General features: G+C 32.2%; 2 pseudogenes; both read left to right on the top strand.

Annotated features, from left to right (window-relative positions):
* Positions 1 to 274: 274 nt before the first annotated feature.
* On the top strand, positions 275 to 2,055 carry LOC133854910 (cationic amino acid transporter 6, chloroplastic-like; annotated as a pseudogene).
* Positions 2,056 to 2,893: 838 nt separating this feature from the next.
* LOC133854010 (cationic amino acid transporter 7, chloroplastic-like) lies at positions 2,894 to 3,531 on the top strand (annotated as a pseudogene).
* Positions 3,532 to 9,641: the final 6,110 nt, after the last annotated feature.

Here is a 9,641-nt window from a genome sequence, read left to right as displayed (position 1 = left end):
AGTGAAATAACGATTACAACATCAAATAAAAGAAAAAAAAAATTGCAGATAACCAAAGTAAAGAAGAAAAAAAAAATAAAACTATCCACGACAACAATCCATTTCACATACATTGAAGACAATCCTTAAAATGAAATAAAAAAGTGAGAAAACTACCAGCAATGCTGGTGGTAGCAGCTTATGATGGAAGTTGTGAGCGCAAAAGGCACTCGAAATGAATATTTAAAACTTTCACTTTAAAGGCATTATACCCTCTCTCAAACGTATATTTCAGACCTTCACTCCACCCATCTCATGGAAGCCAAAAACACTGATCGATTTCTTTCACAAACATGACCACCACCATCCAAATTGCACCCAACACCATTTCCTTCTCCAATTACCTCTATTCCTTCCACCAAACCTCACAGGCTCAGAAAGAGAATGTTGGCGACCTAGACTCTGGACCAAGAGCTCAACCAGGTGAGGCAAAGTTCTGGAGTAGACATGAAAAGGAAGCTCAAGTGGCATGATTTGGTTGCCCTTGGTGTTGGTGGGATGCTTGGTGTTGGAGTGTTTGTCACGATTGGTCGTGTAGCCAACCATCACTCTGGCCCTTCTGTCTTCATATCATATTTCATTGCCGGAATATCAACACTTCTTTCCTCTTTGTGTTACACCGAATTTTCTGTTCAAATTCCAGTTGCTGGTGGTGCCTACAGTTACCTTAGAGTGACCTTTGGTATGCATATTTTTGTCCTATTATTCTTCAATTTTCCTCTTTATTTGTTTCTTCTTTTAGCGATTTATCTTGAAATGATGTAGGAGAGTTTGTGGGTAAATTTGCTGGGGCAAGCATACTTATGGAATATGTATTATCCAACGCTGCTGTGGAAAGAACTTTTACTGAGTATTTAGCCTGTGCTTCTGGAGTAAATAGTTCAAACTCATGGAGAGTCAAAGTGGATGGACTAGCAAAAGATTATAATATGTTGGATTTCCCGACCGTCGCTCTTATTCTCCTTCTCACTCTCTGTCTATGCCATAGGTTTGATTTCTTACCATATTTAACTTTATATATTATTCACTTTTATTTCTTGGGAGTTTATATATGTTGATCTTGGTGCACATGTTTCTTAGCTCGCTAGATCTTTCATTGACATGGGTTAGTGGCCATTCGTCTTTTCTTTCTTTCTTTCTTTTTTTCTTTTTTTTAATGTCAACCCTATTTATATATATTGATGGCAATTAAAAATCATTGATGGCATTGGTTACTTATTATCATCATCATTGTAACCATGATGGAGGTTTTTTTTTGTTATTGCAGTACAAAGGAAAGCTCTATCTTAAACCTTATTATGACAGTGTTTCATGTAATTTTCTTTGGATTTATCATATTTGCTGGCTTCTCCCATGGGACTACCAATAACTTGGTGAAGCCAGGATGACTAACTCCTAAGGGTGTTAGAGGTCTTCTTGATGGAGCAACCATTGTTTACTTCAGTTTTATTGGCTATAACTCGGTTTCAGCCATGGCAGAAGAGATCCAAAGCCCTTCAAAGAGCCTTCTTGTGGGAATTGTGGGTTCAGTTCTCATTGTTTCTGTACTATATTGCCTCATGGCATTGTCTTTGTGTATGATGGTTCCTTACACTCAGGTCAGTAATCTAAATTTCATATATATCTCAAACACATCCTTTGTTTACTTAACCATGTATACTGTGAAACGACGCCACACTAATTGGAACGACAGTAAATAAATTATCATTTTTTTGTAGTGTATAGGCCAAAGCATATATATTAGTACACATTCAAAAAAATTTATAGGCAATCTTGAATTGTTTCTATATAGATATCAGAAACTGCATCATTTGCAATCACTTTCCAAAAGATTGGGTGGAAGTGGGCTAGCAATGTTGTTAGGGTAGGAGCAAGTTTGAGAATTGTTACTTCTCTTTCGGTTGCCATGTTAGGTTAAGCTAGGTACCTTTGTGTTATTGGAAAGGCTCTACTGGGGCCGACATGGTTAGCAAAGGTACATCTTTCAATAGGCACCCCAATGAATGCCACTCTCTTCTTGGGTAAGTAAAATCTTAATTTCATGCCTTACATGCTTCTCTATGAACTTTAATTGCACTCCCATTTCATCTCAAAGAAGAAGACACAAAAATTACAAATCTAGATAGTATCTAGCAACAATCACAACCAAATTAAATCTTTGATGATAATATTAATTCTCATACCACATATTTTATTATTAAGCAAAAAATATTTTATAGTTGGGATTTGGGAATGGACTTAAGTTTTATGATAACCTTTTTTATATCTTCTTAGCACTATCTTGTTCAAGGACGTCTATCCATTTTCGAAAGTGGGGGAAACAACTCCACAAAAGAAAAAGGAAATAATAATCGAAATAGTAGTAACACTAAAGATAAGAAAATATTGATCAATTTTCTCAAACCATATATGTTTATCAGAGACAACTTTTAATTGTGTGGTCACTAAAAGTTTGATCGCTAAAGAACAAATTTCTTGAGAGTCGAAGGCAATCTTCATTAAGAATTTAGAATAGAATAGAAAAAAAAAATAAAAAAATAAAAAAAAAAATAAAAATTACCCCATAAACTCGTAGCTAAATCTAGCAATTGTGTTTCAGTCACCTAAATAACTGCATCTAATTAAGGGGAAGAATATAAAGATAATGTCCATTTATATAAAACCAATTAATGGAAGAACTTCTTCATTTATTACTTTTCCCACAATGCTTCCTATAAATTTATCTTTTGTTTCCTGTTCTCAGTGCTGAAAAACAGCAATGCTTTCTTCTGTATCATATAAAACCCTTTTCTTTTTTTTTTTTGAAAATTTTCACAATATCTATATATCTATCATGAGTTAGGCATATAATTAAAATCCCATAAACCATATTAATTCGTTCCTTGTGATCAATGTGGGAATCTGCACAGCTACAATTGCACTCTTCACTGACCTCAAAATAGTCCTTCAAATGATCAACTTTAGAACACTCTTGGTGTTCTACCTTATGGCCAACGCTCTCATCTACAGAAGATACGTGATCATAAGCCACAACCCCCCTTTCCATACCTTGTTCCTTTTCCTCCTTTCAGCTTGTGCTTTTGTCGTCTCCATATCATGGAAGCTCAAGTTACAATGGTGGATCCTTCCGTTGTTTGGGGGATCCATAATCATCATCACTGTCATCTTCCACTACATGGTACCTTGTCATCAATGACAACACATGGAATGGTCGATGCCGTTTATATCATGGCCAGCCAAGACATCAGTCTTCCTTAATGTCTTCATGATGACAACACTAAAGAAACTCGCATTCCAAAGCTTTGCTATATAGGCATGTTTGATAACTTTGTTCTATGTGCTTTATGGAGTTCATTCAACTTATCGAGCAAAGGAGTTTGAGAAGGGTGTTGAAGATGAAGTGAACCCAAACTCGTCAACCCAACAGATGACTAAGGTAGATATTCAAGTGCTTTGATTAAAGCATTTGTCCTGCAAAAGAAAGAAGCAAGAAAAAAAAAAAAAAAAAGATTGAACATTTTGAGTTCTATTAATTAAATTTTTCTACATCTTTCTCTCTCTCTCTCTCTCTCTCTCTCTCTCTTTAATTTCGTTTGAAGCGGTCCTTTCAGTTTTAGAGGTTGTCAAAGTGTTCATTTATGGAATTTCTTTGAAAGAAGAAGAAATTTTTAATATAAAAGATAAACACAAATGAATATAAAAAAATTAAAAAAAAAAATTAAAAAAAAAAGTGTCAAACTGAGGGAGAGGGAGAGAGAGAGAGAGAGGGAGAGAGAGAGAGAGAGATTTGTTTTAGTAGATATTGTTTGGTTGCACTTTCTTTCTTTTCCTCCATTTGCAATGGTGATGCCACCATCATACAATGGGTAGGATATCATGAAGACAATGCCCTTTTGATAGTGGGGAAGATGATTGAGGTCATTTTGGGCCATAGCAAGCAATGATGAACACAATAATGAACCTCTTGGAAAGTATGATGGCCTATCTAGTTTCTCATTTTTGTCATTTTCTAGCTCATCCAAAATAGGAATGTCACCCATCATCATCATCTTCAAAGAGAGAGAGATTCTATTCGAGCTAGAATTTTTTTTTTTTTTTTTTTTTTGTGAGAAATGCTACACATTTCAAAAAATTTCTTCAAAATTTGGTTCTCAAATGATGTGTCACAATCTCATGAAATTATGATACATCATTTGGAAACAAAATTTTAAAAGAAAATTTTGGTAAGTCTAGCATTTCTCTCTCTCTCTCTCTCTCTCTCTCTCTCTCTTTTTTCATTTTTTTTTACGGAGGAAGAAGGATGAAGAATCCTACATAAGCTATAGAAAACAATAAATTAAAATATATATATATATATATATATATATAGAGAGAGAGAGAGAGAGAGAGAGAGAGAGAGAGAAAACAATCTACATTGTTAAATTACAATAATTTTGTGTTAGGTTCATGATGGGCTTGCAGTAATATATGTTAAAAATTGTCAGCTCTTATGTTTTCTGTCAAGTTTGGTTTGTGTCGAGACATTGATATAAGAATATATAGGTTAACCCTAACCATACTTATTTAATTAAACAAGCCAAAACTCTCAATCCTAATATGCTAATTTCTTATTGGGTTCGTGTCAGGTTTGCAAATCATGTCAAAAATGATCAATCCTGAAGAAATTCATAGTGAAATAGTAAATAAATAAAAGGGAAAACTTCACTTATCATCCCTAATATTCATTACTTTCATAATCATATTCTTAAAATTTTAAAAGTGTCAATTTAGTGTATTTATTTTTCGATTTCAACCATTTGTTAGGATTTTCTGTTAAATCTGATCAAAATACCCATTTTTTTAATATATATATATATATATATATATATTAATTTGTTTTCAAAGATTCCGGCGTGGGTATTTTAATAAATTCTGTTAAATCCTGACCAACGCCTAAATCTTTGCAATTTTGTTATTTTTCCTTCCTAAAAATAAGCGTGATTTAAGAATTTTGCGAACCTTTTGTTAGGATTTAACGGAAAGTCCTAAGGGATGGTTGAAATTGAAAAAAATTGAAAGATGAATACACTAAATTGAGACATTTTAAAGTTTAAAGTTATGATTGCAAAAGTGATAAAAAATCAGGTATTAAGTGAAGTTTTTCCTAAATAAAATAGCAAGAATAAATTGAAAATTGAGACAAAAAATTTTATGAATAGTTCAGTATTAGACACCCAACCACTAGAGAAGAGTCCAAAATGCTACATCTTACTTTTATTTCTTGATGTTCAATGATAATATAAGTGGCCCATATATTATCGGAAAACTGTGGTAGATAATACAAAATGGTAGATAGAAATAATATCAAATCAAATTTAATACAATCAAATCCGATTACCTAAAATGTAAGAGATAATTATAATAAAATATTTGAAATTAACTACAATCATATTTGAATACAATCGTAGACTTTAAAATTAACAAACCTAACCCTCTTGGGCTAGGGGTGTTATGTTGATTGAGTTCTATTAGTTCTTCTTCTTTAGTTGACTGATAATCACAAATAATTAAGCTTTTGGTAAAAGTTGAAATGTCCTATTACAAAAATTATAAACAAATATAACCACCAAGAGGTGGCTTAATTTGATAACCGGGATGTGCACCAGAGGAAGGGTTACTCATCAACTAAAACATTTTGGTTTTCATAAATATATAATCCCATAAAAATTTAGCTTAATATTTTTTTCTAATCCCATAAACATTTTGATGGTGGGTCATATGGTTACCCTAGAGAGATCAAATAGAAATTGTTTCTTTTTTTCTTTTTTTCCTGGTTTGTTGTTGCCAAGTCATCTAGTTTTTCCTGGCCTCCTACTTTTTAGTAAACTGCTTTCTTTCTTTTTCCTCTAAATAATAAAAATAAAACCCAAAATTGGTTTGTAAATAATCATTAATTAGGTCATGACCTATGTAGTTAGCCCATTATTGAATCTATATTGCCCATGTTTGCACCCATAATATTTCCCTTATTCTTTTTCTTTTTCTTTTTTTACTTTGAATATGATTATGTTTACTTACTAAATTACCAATAATTGTTAATTCATGTGATGCTGATTTGCATGCATATTCCTAATTAGTTTTTCCACCAAATTTTTCAAAAATCATATATAGGCTAAACATTTATTAGTCTTGTAGATATTGATTTGACCCAACTGCTATCAAATTCATCAAGAAAACTGCACTATCAGAGATATATTTTTCCTATCTAAGGAACTCGATCTAAGCTTTTGCCTTACAAGTAAACAACAATCTAATGACTAATTCTGTATATATACATGGTTATAATTAATCCAAATCAATATTTTTCTTACCAACATTTTTGAGAACCATGGCATGCATGAACATGTAATGAAGACCATTTGAACACAAGGCTGTATAATTAGTATTAGCACTAATGAAGACGATGGCATTTGGGTCAGAAAAATTCAAAAGCAGAAATGAACATGGTCCGGGCCAATTAAGATCTTCTTTTTCTTTCTTTTATTTGTATATTGGAAAGAAAAGAAATCCTTTTTCCCTTTTTCTGCCTCGGAAAAGCTGGGGTACGGTGGACTTTGTGAGGAATATTATTTGGGTACGTATTTCTAATTTTGACTTGGATTCTAAAGGGTACTTTTGGCTTTTCCTAAAAGTCATTTCTTTTTCGAACAAAGTCCTAAAGTTTCCACTATTTTGGAATTTTTAATGTGTATAAAACCTTTATTTATTTATTTGTGTACATCAACAAAGAAATTACAACAAATAAAAACATAGAGCTGGACATGTTAGATATATTCAACATATTGCTTAAACTAACATGCGTAGCGGAAAACAAATAAGACAGGATTCAGGCTTACCTCTATCCATATTTGCTTAAGCATTTCCACGATTCATCTGAAAAACAAGAAAAGATTATTTGAGGGATCTTCTAACCTATGCCTATGACCCAATTGACATACTGATGGTGTACACAGGCTATTAATTTATAGGCTAGGTCAGAGACCCTCAAATATGGTAAATACTGTATTGTTCCTCTCATCAAGGAAACAATATTATTAATTGATTTTAAATCAATTAAAACGATTCCATTACGGTAATTTAATTAATTAAATTACCTAACCGTAATACCGTATATTATATTTATAATAAAAATAAAAATAAAAACACCGTATATGTGGTATATAAGCCATATATGGAGACAATATCTTACATTCTCCCACTTGGCCTTTATGACACATGACTTTATGGTATTAGGCTCTTTAATTTGGCCAATCATTTATGGAATCCTCCAACTCAGATAAGAAATGTTTCACACAAATCATGGCGGTACAACCATTATAAAATTAGGTCGTTCCTTCCATATATCACAATGTAAAACACTCCTTACATGAGTACCTTATGGATAATCAAGCTTTATGAATGAACTTCCTATAAGTCATTTTGATCCAACTTTATTTATCCTCATAGATAAAATAACAAATGTACACAAAATCTTTATTATAATAACTTTATGTCTATAGACCAAAAAGAGACAAACTAATTTAACCAAGCAAAAAATGAATTAATGAGTTTCATATACTCCGCATGACTTTATTCTTTCTTTACCGGTAAACTTTAAGTCATGAGATCCGCAATCATTAATTCAGTACTTATATGCTCAATAGACCCTTTATGTCTCTTAATGTTATCTCTCGTACTGAGATACTTGATGTCGATTTACTTCTGCTTCTACTCTTTATTCTTATAAAAGAAGATTATAGTAAAATTACCGCAAAGTATCTTTATGGTTTAACTGTAAAATCGACAATGTTGAGACTTTCAACAAAATGTCTCATCCATCATGCCTGTGTACTAAATTCATAGCACGCTAGAATTTTAGCTTTCTTGGTAGACGTAGCAACTATAGTCTACATACTGTATCTTTAAGATATATCTCTCAATAAAAAGATATATACCCTAAAGTAGACTTTCTACTATCTACACAATCAGCAAAACTCAAATCTGAACAACTAACCACTTTCAAATGGAAAGTGTATCATTAGGTTAAGTTGTACTTCTTGGTTCTTTGCATATACCACAAGGCTTTATTTACAGCACTTTATTGACTCAATATTCTTATTGTCAGTCATATGGTTATGCATAATGCAGACGCTTTAAAAAACTTTTCATCTGCCCTTATTCCAATACTTTTTGGGACATTAATCTGTATTTAATTGGTTCCTCTTAATTGCTACTGAAGGTGCAAATCCTTCATTTTAAATTTTCCCAAAATTTTTTCAATGTAAGCCTTCCGAGACAATGTTAATATTCTTTATGTCTCTGTGAATCTCTATGTCAAAAGATATAAGAGGTTTCACCCAAATCCTTCATTTCAAAGTTTTGTGAAATGAACTTTATGTAACAAACCTAAATCACCACTTACAAAAATAATATCTACATATAGGACTAGAAAGATTACTGTACTTCCACTGACCTTAAGGTATATATACTAATTAACAAGGTTTTCAATAAATAATAAAACAATAACCTTGTAAAAAATATATCACCGATGAGAGATCTATCAAAGCCCATAAATAGAATTCTTTAATTTGCAAGCTTTCTGACTGTTATTTATAAAAACTTTTGATTGTTTCATGTAAACCTCATCTTTAAGATCCCCATTCAAAAAAGTTGTTTTCGCATCTATTTGATGTAGCTCTAGATCAAAATGAGCTACTAATGCTATGATTATCTTGATGAACCATTCTTAGACACTGGAGAGAATGTTTCACGATAATCAATGCCTTCCTTATGAGTAAAACCATTGGCTACTAGACTAGCTTGACTTTTAGCCATGGACTTATCTCTTACTTTATGGATTGAACCATAATGTGGAGTTTTCTCCACTCATAGCATGTGAAAACAATTTTGGATCATTTTTATGTCCAATGTCAACAGCAGACTCTGGGAGATATACAACATGATCACTAAGAATTGTTGATCTCCTTATTCTATAGGATTTTTTTCTTAATTCTACTTCCTCTGCATTTTGCAATGAGAGAATAGATTTTGAACCTGTTTTGTATGAGTTGGTTGTTCTAGAAGTGATTGTGGCTCAGGATAATCAATCTGATTTTCCCTAAATACAATCAATCATCTTCTATGACGAGGAGATTTGGCCAACTCTAGTGCTTCCTCAAATTCCAATGTGAATGAGCACTCCCACTAGGTTCCGCATCCTCTAAAAATTTTACAATCAACAACTCTAGGATTATATGAAGGATAATAAAACATTAAAACCCCTTTAAGTTTACTAGATAGCTTATAAAAGATCCATTAGTTGTCCTTGAATCTAATTTCCTTAGGCGAGGATTATAAATCCCTTCTTTAGCAAGGCAACCCCATATGTGTAAATAATTTAAACTTGGCTTCTATCTATTTCATACTTTAAAAAGTGTCTTAAGAATAACCTTAGATGGAATCCTGTTTAACATATACACAACGGTCTTCAAAGCTTTACTTTATAAAGGTAATAGCAGATTAGTATTACTAATCATTTCCCTTTTGTGTATACCTACCTTAATACTCTATGCCTATATTAGATC

Source organism: Alnus glutinosa, chromosome 13 (genome assembly GCF_958979055.1).
Source record: "Alnus glutinosa chromosome 13, dhAlnGlut1.1, whole genome shotgun sequence".
NCBI lineage: Eukaryota > Viridiplantae > Streptophyta > Magnoliopsida > Fagales > Betulaceae > Alnus > Alnus glutinosa.
The sequence above is the reverse complement of the archived record's forward strand: the minus strand, read 5'-3'. Positions and strand labels throughout refer to the sequence as shown.